This window comes from Hippopotamus amphibius, chromosome 3 (genome assembly GCF_030028045.1).
Source record: "Hippopotamus amphibius kiboko isolate mHipAmp2 chromosome 3, mHipAmp2.hap2, whole genome shotgun sequence".
In the NCBI taxonomy this organism is placed as follows: Eukaryota; Metazoa; Chordata; class Mammalia; order Artiodactyla; family Hippopotamidae; genus Hippopotamus; species Hippopotamus amphibius.
Genome location: NC_080188.1, coordinates 121,316,452 through 121,337,330, shown reverse-complemented (window position 1 = coordinate 121,337,330; position 20,879 = coordinate 121,316,452).

Below are 20,879 nucleotides of genomic sequence, written 5' to 3'. Positions count from 1 at the left end.
TGGGTAGCCTGGGTGAAAAGCAAGAGTCTTAGCCATGAGACCAGCGAGGCTAGAGGCTAGAGCTATTTTTCCCAGGCTCTTGCCCCTCACTGAAAAATGAATTTCTCACAGATGCTAAAACTGTAAAAGCAGGTAGACAGTTTATTATTAGGGACATAGCATAAAACTGGTGGGAGAGCACACAGAGAAACACTTTGTTGAGAGAGAAACAAGGCAGAGGTTCATACTGGGAGAGAAATCATGCGGGCGTCCTCCTTAATGAGGAAGAGTGCAGTAGAGAGGTGGTTAAGTCACTTATATAGGGCAGTTCTTCCGGGTCTTTGTTTACTTTGGGCCAATTATCTGGTTAGCTTTTGTAAGTTTACTTATTTATTGGCAGCTTTGGGTCTTCATTGCTGAAGAGAGGGTTTCTCTAGTTGCGGCACAGTGGCTACTCTTCATTTTCTTGTGTGGGCTCCTCATTGTGGTGGCTTCTTCTGTTGTGGTGCATGGTCTCTAGGCACATGGATTTCAGTAGTTGTGGCACACTGGCTCAGTAGTTTTGGCTCGTAGGCTCTAGAGTGCAGGGTTAGTAGTTGTGGCCCACTGGTGAGGTTGGCCTGCGGTGGTGGAATCTTCCTGGAGCAGGGATGGAACCTGTTTCCCCTGCAGTGGCAGGTGAATTCTTAATCACTGCACAACCAGGGTCATCCCCAATTATCTGGTTTCTTTCTTCACACCTGACCGATCCCTTGACTGTCCCCATCATGTGTGCACAACTATTTTCCAGGATGGATTTCAGCCCAAAGGCATATGGGAAAGCCTTGCCATGACATATTAAGGGGTGCTGTCCCCTTCTTTTTGACATCCAAGGAGCTTTTCTGTGCATGTGTAATGTCTCCCTTGTCCCAGGACGTGGGGTGTTTGGCCTCTTGATCTCTTAATAAGATTTTGCCCCTCCTTGTCTCTGTCATAAAAATGTCAAATATTCAATTTTTTATCCTATTCCTTTTGCTGTTTCTTATATTGAAGTGCATGTATAGAAATATAGACAAGAGTCCAGTCATCACTATGTAGTCCTGGAGTCCATTTGTCTCTTGCCTCAGGAAATGTAAAGTAGGGGCTGGCAATGAATGTCCAGCCTGGAGCTCATCCTCTTCATTTCCACATGAAATGTAAATGGGAGGCCAGTTGTAAATGTCTAGCCTGGAGCCCATCTATCTCCTATCTCAAATTTCCCCTCAGAGATGAAAACCCCAGTAAATCTTTATTGGGACCAATAGTGAAAGGTGAAGATCTGTCTATTGCATCTTCTTCATGCTGGCATGGGGCTTGTAGACCCTACCCACTTGCAGTTACAGAACTGTCATCCTGTCTTATTAATGGGCCCTGGGTAACTTCTGTTGTTTTCTCAGCAGGATGTACTCTGAGGAGTGACTGGAATCTCTGCATCAGCATCGTCTGGGCTGGGAACACATTGTGTCCTTAGAAAGCATGAGCTAGACAAGTAGATTAAAAAGGCAAGGGCCAAAGGTCAGTAAAAAAAAATATATTTTAAACAGGGATCCATGCAGGAGTAGTAAAGTTTGGGATACACTATTCAAAGGAATGGAGCCATTTGGCATGGTCATATACATTTTTTTAAGCTCTTTATTGGAAAATAATTTCTTTACCCTCTTGTACCAGTTTTTGAGGTTCATATACATTTTTGATGTCCTCTTCTATTAGCCAAGTATAATTGATGTCAGTATAACAGACCCAGTTCCAAGCAGTTGGAGGAGTGACCACCTGAACATTAATAAAATAGTTCTTATAATTTTGTTTTTAGGAGAATAAGCCTGAAAACTAGTCTGGAACTGGTGCTTTGGGGAAACGTGTAGCCAGGTAGCCAGTTGTCTAGTTTTCATCTAAGTAGGTTTTAACCTTTGGTGTCTTATGAACACATAGATAACAAGTTATATTGCTCTGAAAATTTTCTCATTATTAGCCAAAGCGGACCTGACTTTTAATGATGTTAGTGTTTTTCTAGGTGTGAAAAGACGCAAGAATTTGAGATTGTAAAATTATTTTTGAAAGTATGTAACTATTCAGAGACCTGTTCTTCCAGTTTTTTGCAGAGCACAGAGTGCCTGCTTTTTGATTTCTACCCTGAACACCTGTCAGGGGCTGTTAAAGTTTAGCAGCTGCAGTAGCCATAATTTAGTGCTTGTAGAGGTGGATGGCAAGTGTCAGTTTCCAGTTGGCAGGGCCCCTTCATGGTCAGAGGTTTACCCATGGTTTCGGGGGCATTTCATGATCATTTCATCCCATGGTGCTGGGATGGCTCATTCCTATGTATTGTGAAATTTCACTGAAGGCCACTCAGTGTGCTTTTCCTTGACTTGGCCCTGCTAACAGTAGCCAAAAACCTCTGGACCACCTGTCTAGTATTTTATGGTCCTGGAAAATATTCCCTCTTGTTGCTTCTTTCCATATCTGGAGTTATACTCTTACCATCCCTGATCTCACATGGAACTATATATCATCATTTTATTAGAGGCTCAATCACACATTTGGTAATGTAAGAAATAACAATTTGTTGAAATAGATGATATAAAAAATAATAGAGCTAACAGTATTAGTGAGGTCATAAATAAGAGTTGAAGTTAAGAATTTCCATTAGGTGCAGCCTAGTATATACCCAGATTATCTGACTTTGTCTGTTCTGTAGTAAATCTTACTTTTCAGGGAAATTGTATATAGGTAATGTTTGTAAGGCATTAAGCTCAATTTTCTGGTGTAACTACATTGATGATCCTTAGTAGGATTAAATTGTTCCCAGCACAGAAGAGCTGATAATGTTGCTGAGAATCTAAGAGGTTTTAATCTCAGGAGGGAGCAGGCAGAGTGAAAAATTAAAGTTTTAAATTTACCCGCAGGTGTAATTAACCCACTTGTTGTAAACCGTAAGTCACTTGAGGTCAAGAGCTTCTCTATATCGGATAAATACAAAGAAGAAAAGCAAGCAATATAGCAGACAGAATTCATAAAAATTATCTCATAATTAGCAATTCACTTAATGCTATGTAATTAACTTTTGTTCTGTTTGAGTCTTGTGAAGTGGTTACCTTGATCACTGGGGATTGTAAGAGGCGTGACTCAAGTGGAAAACACAATTTTAAAACACAATTTTAACCATTTTTTTTCATAGTGAGTGCATCAGCACTGTAGCCAGAAAAGGCTTTAACTGATAAAAATTTAAAAAATGAGGTCTGTCATGGAGCTGGGAAAAGGCAAATGGCCAACTTGGATTTCCCAAAGCCCTGACTGTTTATTTTACAGCCATTGTTGACTCATTTTTCAATTCCCTGATTTAGGAGTAGATCATTGTCATGCTTTAAGGACATCAGAATGAAAAAATCTGACAATGAGGGGTTCATTTTTGTAGAAGCAGAATGAACTTTATCTACACGTACCATAGTTTTCAGAGATCATTGTCAAATACTACTTATTCACTCAACCAAAGTAACAAAAGATCTGAAAAGCAAATGTAAATCACTTAAAGGCTAGGTAATTCACACAATCTGTTATCGAAAACAGCATTCCAAGAAAATTTTGTTTTCTTAACAGAGAGTGAAAACCAAATTCCAGTGTGGTCCAGTGTGCTTTTAATAACATATTTACTTACCTAATTAATTTTAATTTAATCTTAGAAAGTTCTTTTTATAAATCTTGAAAAGGTAGTATCTTTGCAAAGGCATCAGTTTGAAACCATAGCTGTTTATAATGATCAAAGCCGTAAGATGGAACATTTAAAATCTGATTACAAGGCAACTGATAAAGTAACTTGGTTACTATTGTGACATACAACACTTTTAGATAATAACTAGAACTGTGACTGATAATGTTTCATCAGGATGTTTCAGAATTTTGGCAACTCCATATAATTTGTAGAATACCCACATTAGCAAATGATTACAATACAATATCAAATGATTTAAAAACACTCAGTCAAAGAGGATAAAACATCTCAGCATGGCACCAAACCTATTTATTAATAGTTTTAAGCCTTTGTTTATCTGTAAAATGAAGCCAAAGTTCAGAATTTAACATTTTAGTATCTTCTTTTATTCCTAGAAAGTTCACCCAAAGTCCTTTTCTCATTTGCATTTTTTCCCGGAAAGTTTCTTTACATTGAATTATTTTCCTTGCTGACAAATTTTCTACAGATAGCTTATATTAAACCTTGGCACAATAATAGTGTTATACTTAATGCTGATGATTTTAAAGATATGTCTATATTAATTTGATTAACAAACATTAATACCAGGTATTAATTTAATATTGAATATTTCCCAGTTCCCATCAACCCTCTTTTGTATTTAGAATTGATTGATTTGTAAGTGCTTAATTTTCACTAAGCCAATTAAATAGAGCTCATTTACAAATTGTCCTCAGCAATAGTATCCAAAGACAAAGACTCATACTGAGACATACACATATATTCAGAAAGACAGAGTCTCATAGTTTCTGCTGGAGGTTTAAAATGACTCTTGGCCCCCTTCCCTTTCCCGCTTTTCTTTCCCTTGGCTTGAAGTTGTATTAATTAACCAAAGGCTGAAGTCTCAGGCAAAGTGGGCTGTGATTGTATCTGAAGGGCCTGATAAGAGTTAACTTCAAGCTTTCTCCTAGACATATTTTTGTTCTGTCAGGCTCAGAATTCTGAAAAAGATATTTTAACAAGCTAGCTATTTTTAATTGCATATGCAAAAGAACCAGTTTTGTCATGTAAAAAAAATTATCTTAACCAATTTTCTCCAGAATCTAAAGAATATTGTGTCCACACTATTAAAAGTCATCCTTCTCTTTCTATACTCATGGTTTCATAGCTACAATTTAAAAAAGATAGTACTAAAACTGGCTGTGATAACAGGGACAACCTGACTGATAAAATGTTGTCCCACCAGGGATTGTCCTCTGGGGAGGTGGGGTCTTGTTTGATCAGAAGAATCTGAAGGAGTAAGGGACATTTCAGTAGTGGGTGAAGCTGGGTCCCCACCACTATACATTGGGAGATGTTAGCAGGGGATTGTTTAGAATGTTAGGAGTGTTTTTTCTGATTCCTCAGGCTTTTGATTAGAGGAGAAAGTCCTGAACAAAAGAGAACCTCAGTCCATTTTCCCATCCTGTGGTAATAAAGTCTAATTTTATGAGATCCAATTTCAGGCCATTTTACCATTCCCCAACTTAAATAAATGCCAGGCACAGCTAAAGTAGAATCTAAGTTTTTCTCTTTTCTCAGCCCATCTGACTTCAAAAGGGGATCCTCCCATGTCAAGAATAAGGCAGTGCCCCTAGAATGGAATCCAGCATCCTAGAAATGTTTACTAGGAGGCTGTTGCCTGAGGGATGTGGAACATCCCCTTAATTCCCTCAAACCTGGTGAGGTTTTAAGCATATTTGCCCACCAAATCCTGAGCAGATGTCTCTGGCCCCCACTGAAGCCTCACCCAAGTCACCCAAGCCAGCAGGGACAGAGAAAGGCTTTTGAAGCAGTTAAGACTGGTTGCCAGAAATTTTCTTTGGAGGAATCCCTTTTCTATACGGCTTACTCTGCTGGAGTGTATTCCTAGAGACTGAGCATCTTTAAAGCCTAGGATGTAGGCTGTTTGGAATTGGCCAGCCCAATAGGTAGTCTGTTACAGGTTTGGGCTGTTAAGGCCTGGAAATGAAGGTGGAACTCCTGGAGGAGTTGGAGTTGGCCACAGTGGAAAGTTCCACAGTGGTCAGGATCTGAGAGGTGAGAGATGTGAATATTCCCATAAAGGATCTTTGGACACAGAGTCAGGTGGGAGATTAATCAGCAGAGGAACTCCAAGTCTATCACCCTGTTTGTTTGGCATCTAAGTTACAATTGAAGGAGACATAAGGCTTAGGTGAAAAAGGGACCTTGTTTCTTCAGTGAAGTAGATTAGAAAATCACAGGAAAAAGAGAAAGCAAATGCCCGGAGGCATGCCTGACAGGCTGCATGTGGAGAAAGACATTGGAAGGCAGCGGGCCTCATGGGAGGTAATTTTTCTTCAGGGAGAAATGAAGTGTGGTGTATAGCATGGCACAATTGGTAGGAGACCAAGGCAGACACTAATCTTTGCTGGCTGTTCAGAAACTGATTGGGCAAGGGGCATGCTGGGAGTTGTAGTTTAGGCAGACAGAGAGAGAGAGAGAGAGAGAGAGAGAGAGAGAGAGAGAGAGAGAGATGGTAGGATATCTGAGAGTTCATAGAGTTCCAGCAAAAGAACTAGAGAGTGCGTGTGAGTGATAAAGAGAAGAGACCCCTTGGACTCCTGAGGTGAGAGAGCCAAGATGAAGCCCTGCCAGTCTTAGAAAGAGAGCAAAGCAGGGAGCTGAGAGCTAGCAAGATCTCATGGGAGAGAGTGAAATTCAGAAGACTCCAGCCAGCAGTTTGGGAGAGATCTGCAGTTTACCTTGAATTCCTGGGTTTCAGCATCATCTGATCCCAGAGAGGCAGCAGTGAGCAGTGGGGTGAATTGAGATCTTAATTGCCTGCCCAGGAATTGAACATGGAGAGCCTTCATGGAAACTAGGAGTCCTAGCCACCAGACCAGCAAGGGCTAGAGGCCAGAAATTATTTTTCACTGGCTCTTGTCCCCAGGGACAAATGAATTTCTCACAAAGGCCAAAATTGTAAAAGCAGGTACAAATTTTTTTTTTAGAGTTATAGCCTAACAATGAATGGGAGAACAGAAAGAAATAATTTGTTTACTCAAGACAGAAGCAAGCAGAGATGCACACCTGGAGAGATAGCATGTGAGTGGCCTCCGTAATGAGGAGTGCAATAAAGAGGCGGTTAAAAAAGACCAGGGCTAGATGGCTTCACAGGTGAATTCTATCAAACATTTGGAGAGGAGATGACACCCATCCTCCTCAAACTCTTCCAAAATAAAGCAGAAGGATTAACACTCCCAAATGCATTCTATGAGGCCATCAACATCCTGATACCAAAACCAGACAAAGATGTCATAAAAAAAGAAAATTACAGGCCAATATCACTGATGAATATAGATGCAAAATATTCAACAAAATACTAGGAAACAGAATCCAACAGAACATTAACAAAATCATACACCATGATTAAGTGGGGTATATCCCTGGAATCAAGGAATCTTCAATATACACAAATCAATCAGTGATACATCATATTAACAAACTGAAGACTAAAAATCACATGATCATCTCAATAGAAGCAGAAAAAGCTTTTGACAACATTCAACCACCATTTATGATAAAAGCTCTCCAGAAGGTGGGCATAGAAGGAAGTTACCTTAACATAATAAAAGCCATATATGACAAACCAACAGCCAACATTATTCTAAATGGTGAAAATATGAAAGAATTCCCTCTAAGAACAAGAAGACAAGGGTGCCCATTCTCACCACTATTTTTCAACATAGTTCTGGAAGTTTTAGCCACAGCACTCAGAGAAGAAAATGAAATAAAAGGATTCCAAACTAGAAAGGAAGAAGTAAAATTGTCACTCTTTGCAGATGACATGATATTATGCATAGAAAACCCTAAAGAAGCTTCCAGAAAACTCCTAGCACAAATCGTTGAATTTAGTAAAGTAGCAGGATAGAAAATGAATGCACAGACATCTCTTGCATTCCTATACACTAACAACACAAGAGCAGCAAGAGAAATTAAAGAAACACTCCCATTTACCATCGCAACTGAAAGAATAAGATACCTAGGAATAAACCTGCCTAAAGAGGCAAAGACCTGTATGTAGAAAAGGATAAGACACTGATGAAAGAAATTAAAGATGATACAAAGAGATGGAGGGAAATACCATATTCTTGGATTGGAAAAATCAACATTGTGAAAATGACTCTATTAACCAAAGCAATTTGCAGATTCAGTGCAATCCCCAGTAATTTACCAATGGCAATTTTTTTTAAGAACCAGAGCAAGAAATTTTATGATTTGTATGGTAAAGCAAAAGACCCTGAATAGCCAAAGCAATCTTGACAGCGAACAGTGGAGCTGGAGGAATCAGGCTCCTTGACTTCAAACTATACCACAAGGCTGTAGTGATCAAGAGAGTATGGTATTTGCACAGAAACAGAAATATAGATCAATGGAACAAAATAGAGAGCCCAGAAATAAACCCACACACAAATGGGCACCTTATCTTCGACAAAGGAGGCAGAAATACAATGGAAAAAAAGGCAGCCCCTTCAATAAGTAGTGCTGAGAAAATTGCACAGCTACATGTGAAAGAATGAACTTAGAACACTTCCTAACACCATACACAAAAATAAACACAAAATGGATTAAAGACCTAAATCTAAGGCCAGACACTATAAAACTCTTAGAGGAAAACATAGGCAGGACGCTCTATGACATAAGTCAAAGCAAGATCCTTTTGGATCCACCTTTTAGAATAATGGAAATAAAACCAAGAATAAACAAATGGGACCTAATGAAACTTAAAGCTTTTGCACAGCAAAAGAAATATTAAACAAGACAAGAAGACAGCCCTCAGAATGGGAGAAAATATTTGCCAAGGAAGCAGCTGGCAAAGGATTAATTTCCAAAATATACAAGCAGGTCATGCAGCTTAACAATAATAAAGCAAATATCTCAATCCACAAATGGGCAGAAGACCTAAACAGACATTTCTCCAAAGAAAACATGCAGATGGCCAGCAAACTCATGAAAAGATGCTCAACATCACTAACCATTAGAGAATTGCAAGTCAAAGCCACAATGAGGTATCACCTCACACTGATCAGAATGGCTATCATCGAAAAACTGAGAAACAATAAAGGCTGGAAATGGTGCAGAGAAAAGGGAAGCCTCCTGCAGTGTTGGTTGGAATGTAAATTGTTACAGCCACTATGGAAAACAGTATGCAGGTTCTTGAAAAACTAAAAATAAAAGTATCATATGACCCAGCAACCCACTCCTGGGCATATATCCTGAGAAAACCATAATCTGAAAAGAAACGTACCACAACATTTATTGCAGCACTATTTACAATAGTCAGAATATGGAAGCAACCTAAATACCCATGAACAGATGAAAGGTAAAGAAGGTATGGCACATATATACAATGGAATATTACTCAGCCATAAAAAGGAATGAAATTGAGTTATTTGTAGGGAAGTGGAAGGACCTAGAGTGTGTCATAGAGAGAGAAGCAAGTCAGAAAGAAAAAACTAATACCATATGCTAACTCATAGATATGGAATCTTAAAGAAATGGTAGTGATAAACCCAGTGACGGGCAAAAACTAAGATGCAGATGTAATGAACAGACTGGGGAACACGGGGTGGGGGGCAAAAGGGAAGCTGGTATGAAATGAGAGATTAACATTGACATATATACGTATACTACCAAATATAAAACAGATAGCTGGTATGAAGCTGCTGAATAATACATGGAGATGACCTTAATAATGGGTGATGACTTAGAGGGGTGGAATAGGGAGGAGGGGAGGGAGTTGCGGGAGGATGGGGATATATGGATATAATTATAAATACAGATGATTCACTTTGGTGTACAGCAAAACTTGCACAGCATTGCAAAGCAATTGTAAGAAACAGCTTAAAAAAAGAAAAAGTAAGAGGCACTGAAGTCATTTATGTAGGGTTGTTTTCTGGGTTTTGCTTACATTTAGCCAATTGTCTGGTTTGTTTCTTTCTTCACAACTGACCTTTCCCAGGACCCTCCCCATCATGCGTGCACAACTTTTTTCCGAGATGGATTTCAGCCCAAAGGCCTGTGGGAAAGGCTTATCATGACATATTATGGGGTAGCTCCTTCTGACCTCCAAGGAGGCTTTCTGTGCATGTGTACTCTCTCCCTTGTCTCAAGGATGAGGAGTGTATGACTTCTTGATCTCTTAGCAGGGTTTAGCCCCTCTCTGCCAATGCCAGAATAATATCCAATATTCAGTTATTTCCCTTATTTCTGTTGCTGTTTATTAAACTGAAGTGCAGATATAAAAAATATAGACAGGAGTCGGGTCTTAAATATGTAGTCAAGGAGCCCATTTGTCTCTTGCCTCAGGAAATGTAAACAGGAGTCTGGTAATAAATGTCTGGCCTTGAGCTCATTTTCTTCTCTGCTTCATGAGATGTAAACAGGGGTCCAGTTGTAAATGCCTAGCCTGGAGCCCAACTATCTAGTACCTCAGTATGTCACATGGCAGGTAAACTGGGGAGGATGCTCTGCCAATGTCTGCTCATGTTTAATTGATGTGTCAACCATCTATGTGTGTACACATTCATCTGCAGGTCCAGAATAAAATTGTTAATCTATATACTCTTCTCCTTGACTCTGAGATTTTTCTCCTACACTCACACATGCTTATTCATTTCTGCTCTTTTTCCTTCTTTCTTTCTCTCTTTCTTTCTTTCTTTTTCTTTCTTTCTTTCTTTCTTTCTTTCTTTCTTTCTTTCTTTCTTTCTTTCTTTCTTTCTTTCTTTCTTCTTTCTTTTTCTCTTTCTTTCTTTTTCTTTCTTTCTTTCTTTCTTTCTTTCTTTCTTTTTCTTTTTCTTTCTTTTTTTTTCTCTTTCTTTCTTTCTTTCTTTCTTTCTTTCTTTCTTTCTTTCTTTCTTTCTTTTCTTTCTTTTTCTTTCTTTCTTTTTCTTCTTTCCTTCCTTCCCTTCCTTCCTTCCTTCCTTCCTTCCTTCCCTCCTTCCATTAACCTGAGAAGACCTGTGTGACCACCAAGGTGTACTCATTAATGCTTCTATTTGCCTCCCTCTAACCCTCAAATTTGCTGACCCTTTATTCCCAACTTATACGTAGCGTAACTTCTGCTATCATTAACACCATTAGGGACATCTTTCATTCTATTTCTTTGTAAAATTTTTGACACTAATATCTGCTTGGGAGACTACCTTGGAAGGGAAAGTATCTAAAACCATAAGTGCCAAACTTAATCGTATTCGGTGGTTAATTGTGACTTAAGAGGGCAATTTTTGATAGCTTGGGAGTTAGAGATGTCACTTCATGCTTGTCTGAAATGGGCCAGGTTGCATCAATCATAACCAACACTGCATTGGTCCATACAATCTGGGATTGGGAAAGACTTGAACACCAGGAATTCAAAGGAAAAATCTTAGCTGGTTATGCCATCAGGTATGGCCACAAAATGAATTTAGAAATTTAAAATGGAGTAAAGTACCCTATGTTCAATTTTTCATGGCTTTGTATCTAAGCAATGGATCCCTGAATGAATTTAAGGTGTGTTTATCTCAGAGGCATAACTCCAGGAAGGACAGGAGGACAGTTTAATTAAAGCAGTCTACAGGGCCATGGATCCGGGATAATAGTGGATCCCTCCTCCCTTGAGGTTCAGGCCCTTTTAGCTATGCATTTCCTAACTCAGTGTGCTCCAAACTTCAGGTGCAAAATTCAAGAAACAACAGGTGGTCCACAGACTCTTTTGAATGATTTGTTCCAAATGGCTAATTTGGTTCTCAGTTATAGGGATATGGTGCAAAAGGCTGAACGCAGCCAGGGAAATATGCAAATGGCTCAAATGATGGCTGTGGCTATTTCTGCTCAGAAACCACCAAAGGAAAAGCTTGGTTTTCAGGGCCAGTGTGACCCTGGCAGACCACAAGTCCTACAGGTACCCATACAAGGACAGTGAAGCCTGTGTGGACAAAAGGGACACTAAGGAAGGATTGTGATCCATGTGTCCTTTGCAAAGAGCCAGGGATTGGAAGAGGGAATTCCTAAGAGACCAGAGAGTGACAGAGGTCCCTTAGCCATTGGTGATTTTGAAATCAGAAGAGTGTGGGGGCCCAAGGCCAGAGTGGTTCTGACCAGAGCTACCATGTATATAACTAATGTTGAGCCTCCGGTGGTCATTTTTGTGGTGGGTCACTTGATAGAACATCTCATAAACATTGGTGCAACCACCTCAGTCTTAACCCACAGGATTGGAAAACTTACAGTAATAATGAAAACATAATGGGTCTGTCAGTTAAGAGACAGGGGACACTTTCCTGGAACCCCTTTTGTGGAAGATCAATAGCAAGGTGTTTTTTCATTCCTTTCTGTTTGTGCTTGATTGTCCCATCCCTTATTGGGAAGATATTTATTAACTAAGTTAGGGGTCACCGTGTTTCTTGAGGGGCAAGGGAATCACCCTCATCACCAAATGGTTCTAACAAAAAGCAAAAAGGAATGGATAAAACCTGAAGCTAAACTAAAAGCCTTAGTAATGACCCTGGAATATGGACTATCAAGGTTCCGGGCTTGGGCAAGGATATCCAGCCAGCGCTTATTAAGTAAAAAGTGTTATACAGTGTCTAAATATAAGGTACAGATTTCTTAAACCTAGGGAAGATCCTCAAAAATGTTTGTAAATGGATTATGAAACTAAGAGACCATTGGTCTGACAAAGCCGGCCATATCTGATATTCAGGGCCTGATAGTAATTTTGGAAGAGGCCTTCTCCCGAAAGCTAAATGCGGAAAATTAAGCATTCCAACATAGGTGAATGTGTATGTCAGGCTTTTGATATCACTGATGTAACCACCCTATTCTTTGAAAACTCAAAGAAAACTGACCTTGTTCGCAAATGTAGTCCTTACAGGATCAGATGTGTGGCTCCAAATGTTATTCAAAGCCCACCAGTCTTTTGACCACTCACCAAACCTTCCCTATTTATCCTAAGAGGCCTGTAAGTATTTTTCTGAAATAAACATATTTATTTATCTGTTTATTGCCTGCATTTGGTCTCTGTTGTTGCGCACAGGCTTTGTCTAGTTTTGATGAGCAGAGGCTAGTCTTTGTTACAGTGCACTGTCTTCTCATTGTGATGGCTTCTGTTTTAGTGGACCCTGGGCTCTCAGAGTGTGAGCTTCAGTAGTTGCAGCACGTGGGCTCAGTAGTTGTGGCTCCCAGGCTGCAGAACACAGGCTCTGTAGTTGTACTGCGAGGGCTTGGTGGCTCCCGGTTCATAGGATCTTACTGGACCAGGGTTTGAACCCGTGTCCCTTGCATTGGCAGGCAGATTCATAACCCCTATACAACCAGGGAATTCAAGAGGCTTTTAAGTATTAAACAAAGGGGAAACAAAGTCAAACCAGGAGGAGCTGGGTTGCACCTTTGAGATGGAAATGTCCTATTAGGTCTTCTGGGGAACCCTCATGACTGCCATCTTATTAAATGCAAATTTTTTAAAAAAGAGGGTACAGTCATTTAGAACTTAATTTGTCAAGGAAAAGTAGAAATCCTAAGTATCTTTTTTGTAAACACTATTAAAAAGAGTTTAGCCATCTATATAGGTGACCTTGATTTGTTCCATCTGCTAGAAGCCAAATTTGAATCCAAATTTGTAACTCGCAGATTTTACGCTGTACCTGACTCAATACTGAAATTTTGGAATGAAAACTGCGAGGCCTCAGTGTTTGTTTGTGTTTGTGTGTTCGCATGTATCTCTGTGTGTGTCACAGTTGTGTGGTATTGCCAAAATTTAATTGATAAAGAATCTATTTAATTGACTTAAAGGGAATTCAGTGCTTATATAAATAGTCCAAATTAGAAAATAATCTGGATGGAATGTATTTCAGGTTCATGTCATCTGGAAAATATTCAGTACTAAAGTGATATCTGGTATTGAAATTGACTTAAACATGTCAATGTGATTAAAATAGACTTGACTTTAGAGTCATCCATATTGAATATCATACTTTTGTTGTACCTAGGTTTACTATTGGTTAAATAACACCTATTCTGCTTGAAATTTGTCAACCTGAAATGTAACTCTATGTGAAAAAAAAAAAAACCTTTTAAGAAAAGTAAGATGTATTCTTTCAATAAAAGAAGGTGACAGGAATGAGAAAAAATGTACTGGGAAGAGTAGTGCAAAATCAGGATTTTCTGAGATTGCTGTAAATTTCCATGGTAAATGAATTTTATTGGACATGGGCTGGGACAAGACTGAATATGGTTTATCCCACCAAAGTTTTCTTGAAATGCTGCTTTTAATAACAGATAGTATGAGTGTCTCTGCCTTTAAGTGATGTGAATTTGCTTTTGAGAACTTTTGTTACTTTGGTTAAGGAATAAGTATTTTCTCACAGTGACCAATGATCTTATTTGACCAAGTGATTTAAAAGCTTTTGACAAAATTCCCAAATATCAAATTATAATTTTTTCTTTTGATTTCCAGCTGTGAGGTAATTCAGAGGGCCACTGAGGGTGCTTTCTTTCCCTTTCTTTTATTAATTAATTAATTTATTTATTTATAAGATCTTTATTGGAATATAATTGCTTTACACTCGTACTAGTTTTTGAAGTACACCAAAGTGAATCAGGTGTATTAATACATATATCCCCATACCCCTTCTGTCCCACGACTCCCTCCCATCCTCCCTGTTCTGGGCCTCTAAAGCATCACCCATTGTGGAGTTGACTCCCTTTGTTATACAGCAACATCCCACTAGCTATCTGTTTTACAGTTGGTAGTGTATAAATGTTTATGCTATCCCATCACTTTGTCCCAGGTTCCTCTTTGCCCACACCCCAATCCCATGTCCTCCAGTCCATTCTCTGCATCTGCTTCTTTATTCTTAACCTGTCACTGTGTTCATCAGTACCATTTTTTTTTAGATTCTGTATATATGAGATAGCATTTGGGATATGTTTTTCTCTTTCTGACTTACTTCACTCTGTATGACACTCTCTAGGTCTATCCACCTCATTACATATAGCTCCAATTCATTCCTTTTTGTGTCTGAGTAATATTCCGTTGTATATATGTGCCACATCTTCTTTATCCATTCACCTGTTGATGGGCATTTAGGTTGCTTCCAAGTCCTGGCTATTGTAAACAGGGCTGCAATGAATATTGTGGTACCTGTTTCTTTTTGGATTATGGTTTTCTCAGGGTATATGCCCGGAAGTGGGATTGCTGGGTCATATGGTACTTTTATTTTTAATTTTTCAAGGAACCTCAAAATTGTTTTCCATAGAGGCTGTACCAATTTACATTCTCACCAACAGCACAGGAGGCTTCCCTTTTCTCCATACCCTCTACAGCATTTATTGTTTCTAGATTATTTGATGATGGCCAATCTGACTGGTGTGAGGTGATACCTCATTGTGGCTGTGACTTGCATTTCCCTAATGATTAGTGATGTTGAGCATCTTTTCATGTGTTTGTTAGCCATCTGCATGTCTTCTTTGGAGAAATGTCTGTTTAGTTCTTCTGCCCATTTGTGGACTGTGTTATTTGCTCTTTTGGTATTAAGCTGCATGAGCCTCTTGTATATTTTGGAGATTAATCCTTTCTCAGTTGCTTGCTTGGCAAGTATTCTCTTCCATTCTGAGGGTTGTCTTCTTGTCTGGTTTATGGTTTCTTTCACTGTGCAAAAGCTTTTAAGTTTCATTAGGACCCATTTGTTTATTCTTGATTTTATTTCCATTATTCTAGAAAGTGGGTCAAAAAGGATCTTGCTTTGATGTATGTTATAGACTGTTCTGCCTATATTTTCCTCTAGGAGTTTTATGGAGTCTGGTTTTACATTTAGGTCTTTAATCCATTTTGAGTTTATTTTTCTGTATGGTGTTAGGCAGTGTTCTAAGATCATTCTCTTACATGTTGCTGTCCAATTTTCCCAGCACCACTTATTGAAGAAGCTGTCTTTTGTCCATTGCATATTCTCGCCACCTTTTTGAAAGATAAGGTGCCCAAATGTGTTTGGGTTTACCTCTGGGTTCTCTTCTCTGTTCCACTGATTTTGCTTTCTACATTTGTGTCAGTACAATGCTGTCTTGCTCACTGTGGCCTTGTAGGATATTTTGAAGTCAGGAAGCCTAATGCCACTAACTCTGCCTTTCCTTCTCAAGATTGATTTGGCTATTAGGATATCGTGTTTCCATAGAAACTGTAAGATTTCTTGTTCTAGTTCTCTGAAAAATGCCATTGGTAATTTGATAGGGAGAACATTGAGTCTGTGAATTGCTTTGGGTAATACAGTCATCTGCACAATGTTGATTCTTCCAATCCAAGAACATGGTATGTCTCTCCATCTGTTTGTATCTTCTTTGATTTTTTCATCAGTGTTTTATAGTCTTCTACATAGAGGTTTTTTGCTTCCTTAGCAAGGTTTATTTCTAGGTATTTTATTATTTTTGTTGCAATGGTAAATTGGAGAGCTTCCTTAACTTCTTTTTCTGCTTTTTCATTGTTAGTGTATAGAAATGCAGTGATTTCTGTGCATTCATTTTCTCATCCTCCCACTTTATGAAATTAATTGATTAGTGCTGGCAGTTTTCTGGTAGAGTTGTTAGAATTTTCTATGTATAATATCATGTCATCTGCAAAGAGTGAATTTTACTTCTTTCCAATTTGGATTCCTTTTATTTCATTTTCTTCTCTGATTGCTGTGGCTAAAACTTCCAAAACTATGTTGAATAATAATGGTGAGAGTGGACACCCTTGTCTTGTTCCTGTTCTTAGAGGGAATGCTTGCAGATTTTCAACATTTAGAATGATGTTGGCTTTTGGTTTCTCATATATGGCTTTTATTATGTTGAGGTAATTTCCTTCTATGTGCATTTTCTGGACAGTTTTTGTCATAAATTGTTGTTGAATTTTGTCAAAAGCATTTTCTGCATCTATTGACATTATCATATAGTTTTTATCCTTCAATTTGTTGATATGATGTATCATATTGATTGATTTCCATATATTGAAGAATCCCTGCATTCCAGGGATAAACCCCACTTGTTCATGTTGCATGATCTTGTTATTGTGCTGTTGGATACTGTTAACTAGTATTTTGTTGAGGATTTTTGCATCTATATTCATCAATGATATTGGTATGTAATTCTCCTTTTTTTAGTGACATCGTTGCCTGGTTTGGGTATTAGGTTAATGGTGGCCTCATATAATGAATTTGGGTGTGTTCCTCCTGCTCTATTTTGGAAGAGAGAAGGATAGGTGTTAGCTGTACGCTCAGTGTTTGACAGAATTCACCTGTGAATCCATCTGGCCCTGGGCTTTTGTTTTTTGGGAGATTTTAAATCACAGTCTCAATTTCCATACTTGTGATTGGTCTGTTCATATTTTCTACTTCTTCCTGGTTCAGTCTTGGAAGATTGTACTTTTCTAAGAATTTATTCATTTCCTCCAGGTTATCCAATTTATTGGCATATAATTGCTTGTAGTAGTCTCTCATGATCTTTCATATTTCTGCAGTGTCCATTGTAACTTCTTTTTCACTTCAAATTCTATTGATTTGTGTCTTCTCCCTTTTTTTTCCTGATGAGTCTCACTAATGGTTTATCAATTTTGTTCATCTTAAGAAAAACAGCTTTTAGTTTTATTGATCTTTGCTTTCATTTCCTTCATTTCCTTTTCATTTATTTCTGATCTGATCTTTATATCTTTCCTTCTGTTCACTTTGTGGATTTTTTGTTCTTTCTCTGATTGTTTTCAGTGTAAGGTTAAAAGGTTGTTTACTTGATGTTTTTCTTGTTTCTTGATGTAGGACTGTTTTGCTATAAACTTCCCTCTTAGAACTGCTTTTGCTGTGTGCCATAGGTTTTGCATGGTTGTGTTTTCATTGTCATTTGTTTCTAGATATTTTTTGATTTTCTCTTTGATTTCTTCAGTGATTTCTTGGTTGCTTAGTAACGTATTTTTTAGCCTCCATGTGTTTGTAATTTTTACAGTTTTTTTTTTCAGATAACTGATATCTAGTCTCATGGCGTTGTTGTCAGAGAAAATGCTTGACAAGATTTCAATTTTCTTGAATTTACTGAGGCTTGATTTGTGACCTAAGATGTGATCTATCCTGGAAAATATTCCTTTTGCACTTGAGAAGAAAGTGTGTTCTGTTGTTTTTGGGTTGTCTTATAAATATCAATAAAGTTGAGATGGTCTAACTTGTCATTTAAAGCTTGTGTGCCTTTAGTTCTTTCTGTTTGGATGATCTGTCCATTGATGTAAGTGGGGTTTTAAAGTCTTCCACTATTATTGTGTTACTATCGATTTCCCTTTTATGGCTGTTAGCATTTGCCTTATGTATTGAGGTGCTCTTATGCTGGGTGCATAGATATTTAGTACTGTTGTATGTTCCTCTTGAATTGATCCCTTGATCATTATGTAGTGTCCTTCCTAGTCTCTTGTAATAGTCCTTACTTTAAAGTCTAATTTGTCTGATATGAATATTGCCACTCTAGCTTTCTTTTGACTTCCATTTGCATGGATTTTTTTTTCCATCCCCTTAATTTCAGTTTATATGTGTCCCTTGGTCTGAAGTGGGTTTCTTGTAGGCAGCTTATATAAGGGTCTTGTTTTTGTATCCATTCAGCCAGTCTGTGTCTTTTGGTTGGAGCATTTAATCCATTTACATTCAAGGTGATTATTGATATATATGTTACTATTACCACTTTCTTAATTGTCCTGGGTTTGTTTTTGTGGGTCTTTTCCTTCTCTTGAGTTTCCAACCTAGACAATTTCCTTTAGAAATTGTTATAAGGCTGATTTGGTGGTGTTGAATTCTCTTAACTTTTTCTTGTCTGTAAAGCTTTTGATTTCTCCATCAAACCTGAATGAGATGCTTGTTGGAGAGAGTATTCTTGGTTGTAGGTTTTTCTCTTTCAGGACTTTTAGTATATCCTGTCCCTCCCACTGGACAGCAGAGTTTCTGCAGAAAGATCAGGTGTTATCCTTATGAGTTTTCCCTTATATGTTATTTGCTGCTTTTCTCTTGCTGCTTTTAATATTTTCTCATTGTGTTTAATTTCTGTAGTTTGATTAATATGTGCCTCAGTGTATTTCTCCTTGGGTTTGTTCTGTATGGGGCTCTCCACACTTTTGGACTTGATTAATTATTTCCTTTCCCATGTTGGGGAAGTTTTCCACTATAACCTCTTCAAATGTTTTCTCAGACATTTTCATTTTTCTTCTTCTTCTGGGATGCCTGTGATTCGAATTTTGGTGCAATTAATGTTGTCACCAAGGTCTCTGAGACTGTCTTCTATTCTTTTTATTCTTTTTTCTTTTTCCTGCTCTGGGACACTTTTCCCCCCATTCTGTCTACCAGCTCACTTACTCATTCTTCTGCCTTAGTTATTCGGCTGTTTTTACCATCTAGAGTATTTTTAATTTCAGTTATTTTGTTGTTCATTAATGTTTGTTTGCTCTTTGGTTCTTCTGAGTCCTTATTAACTGTTTCTTCTATTTTCTTTATTTTGTTATCAAGATTTTGGATCATCTTTACTATCATTACTCTGAATTATTTTTGAGGCAATTTTCCTTTTTCCTCTTCATTTATTGGTTTTGTGGGTTTTTTCCCTGCTCCTTTGCCTGCATGGTGTTTCTTTGTTTCCCCATTGCGTCTAATTTATAATATTTGCTTTCTCCTTTCCCTATGGTGCCCAGTAGTAATTCCTCTTATTTCAGTGGGTTTGTCCAGTGTCTTGAGCAGACTTCCTGTGCAGGGGACTGGTGCCTGCTTCCTGGTATGTGGCTCTGTGTCCTTTCTCTCTGATGAGCACAGCCATGTCAGGTGGTAGGTATTAGGGCATCTGTGAAGTTAATATGGCTTTAGGTAGTCTGTGTGTTGGTGGGTGGGTTTGTGTTCCTGTCTTGTTTGTAGTTTTGTGTGAGCTGTCCATCACTGGCAGTTGCAGACAGTCAGACGAAGCCAGATCTTAGACTCAGATACAGGGCTCCATGAGAGTTCTGTGTGTGAGGACTCCCTAGTAGTCTAGCATCCTGGATTCAGTGCTCCCTCCCCAAAGCCTCCTACTTGCCTTCTGATGGAGTTGTCCAGACTTCAGAGGTTGCTTGCCCCAGCAATAAAGTGGTTTAAATAAGACTGTCCAAGCACTAGACTAATGGCAGAGTGTTGAGACAAACAAATACTAAATCAAGGAGACACATACATGTACAAGACACACAAATACTGAATCCAAGATAACATAAGGCACTAGAAAGACCTGTCAGAAGAACCCTAGTATGCAATCAGAGAATCAAGGAGTAAACCAACAGAAATTCAAAACCGAGAAAACAAACAAATAAGCAAAACACACACACACACACACACACACACACACACACACACACACAAACACAAATCCAGGGAAATTCTGAAAGCTAGGATCAAATATAATAAAGGGAAAGAGTACCACTAGACAGACTGAATATTTCCAAAACAAAATCAGACAATTATAATTAGAACTAAGATAAAGACAAAACCTAATAATAAAAACCAAAGCAGTGTGTCATCTGGAGAGTAAAGCAAGGAAACAGAGCAGACCAATAATATTGATTAAAAGCATATTAAGATAAAACAAACTAAAAAAGGATAGAAGACAGAGCAACAGAAGAGTGTAGTATGACTGGAAATATGAAAATAAAAAGAAAAGAGAAAACATAGAGATGTATAAAAGATAGAGAAGGAAAGAAGTTAGGAGAGATAAAGTTAGCACTATAAAAAAACTTTGCTAGAAATAGAAATATATAAAAAGTCTAAAAATAAAAGTAGAAAAAAATATAATAAAAAATGTTATAAAATGTGTAGAAACCTTAGTACTGAGATCATAATTAATTAAAAAAAAAAAGCTTGAACTGACCCCAGAATGAACCAGGTCAATAAAATTAATAATAATATTACTGTTTCCTTGGTTTCTCAGCTGTAAGTGTCCTTCTATCTGCCTTGGGCTTTTTGTATTACTCTGCAGCCAGCAGAGCTTCTTTTATTGTTCTATTATTCATATGTAAGTGCCAGTGTTTGGGGAGAGAGAGGGTACAATAATGGCTCCTTCCCCTGGCAGTGGGTGAGCAGTGACATCCTGCCTGGGTCACAGGTGCCCGGGCAATGGTGGTAGTGCCTGATGCAGAGGGACTCCAGTGGCT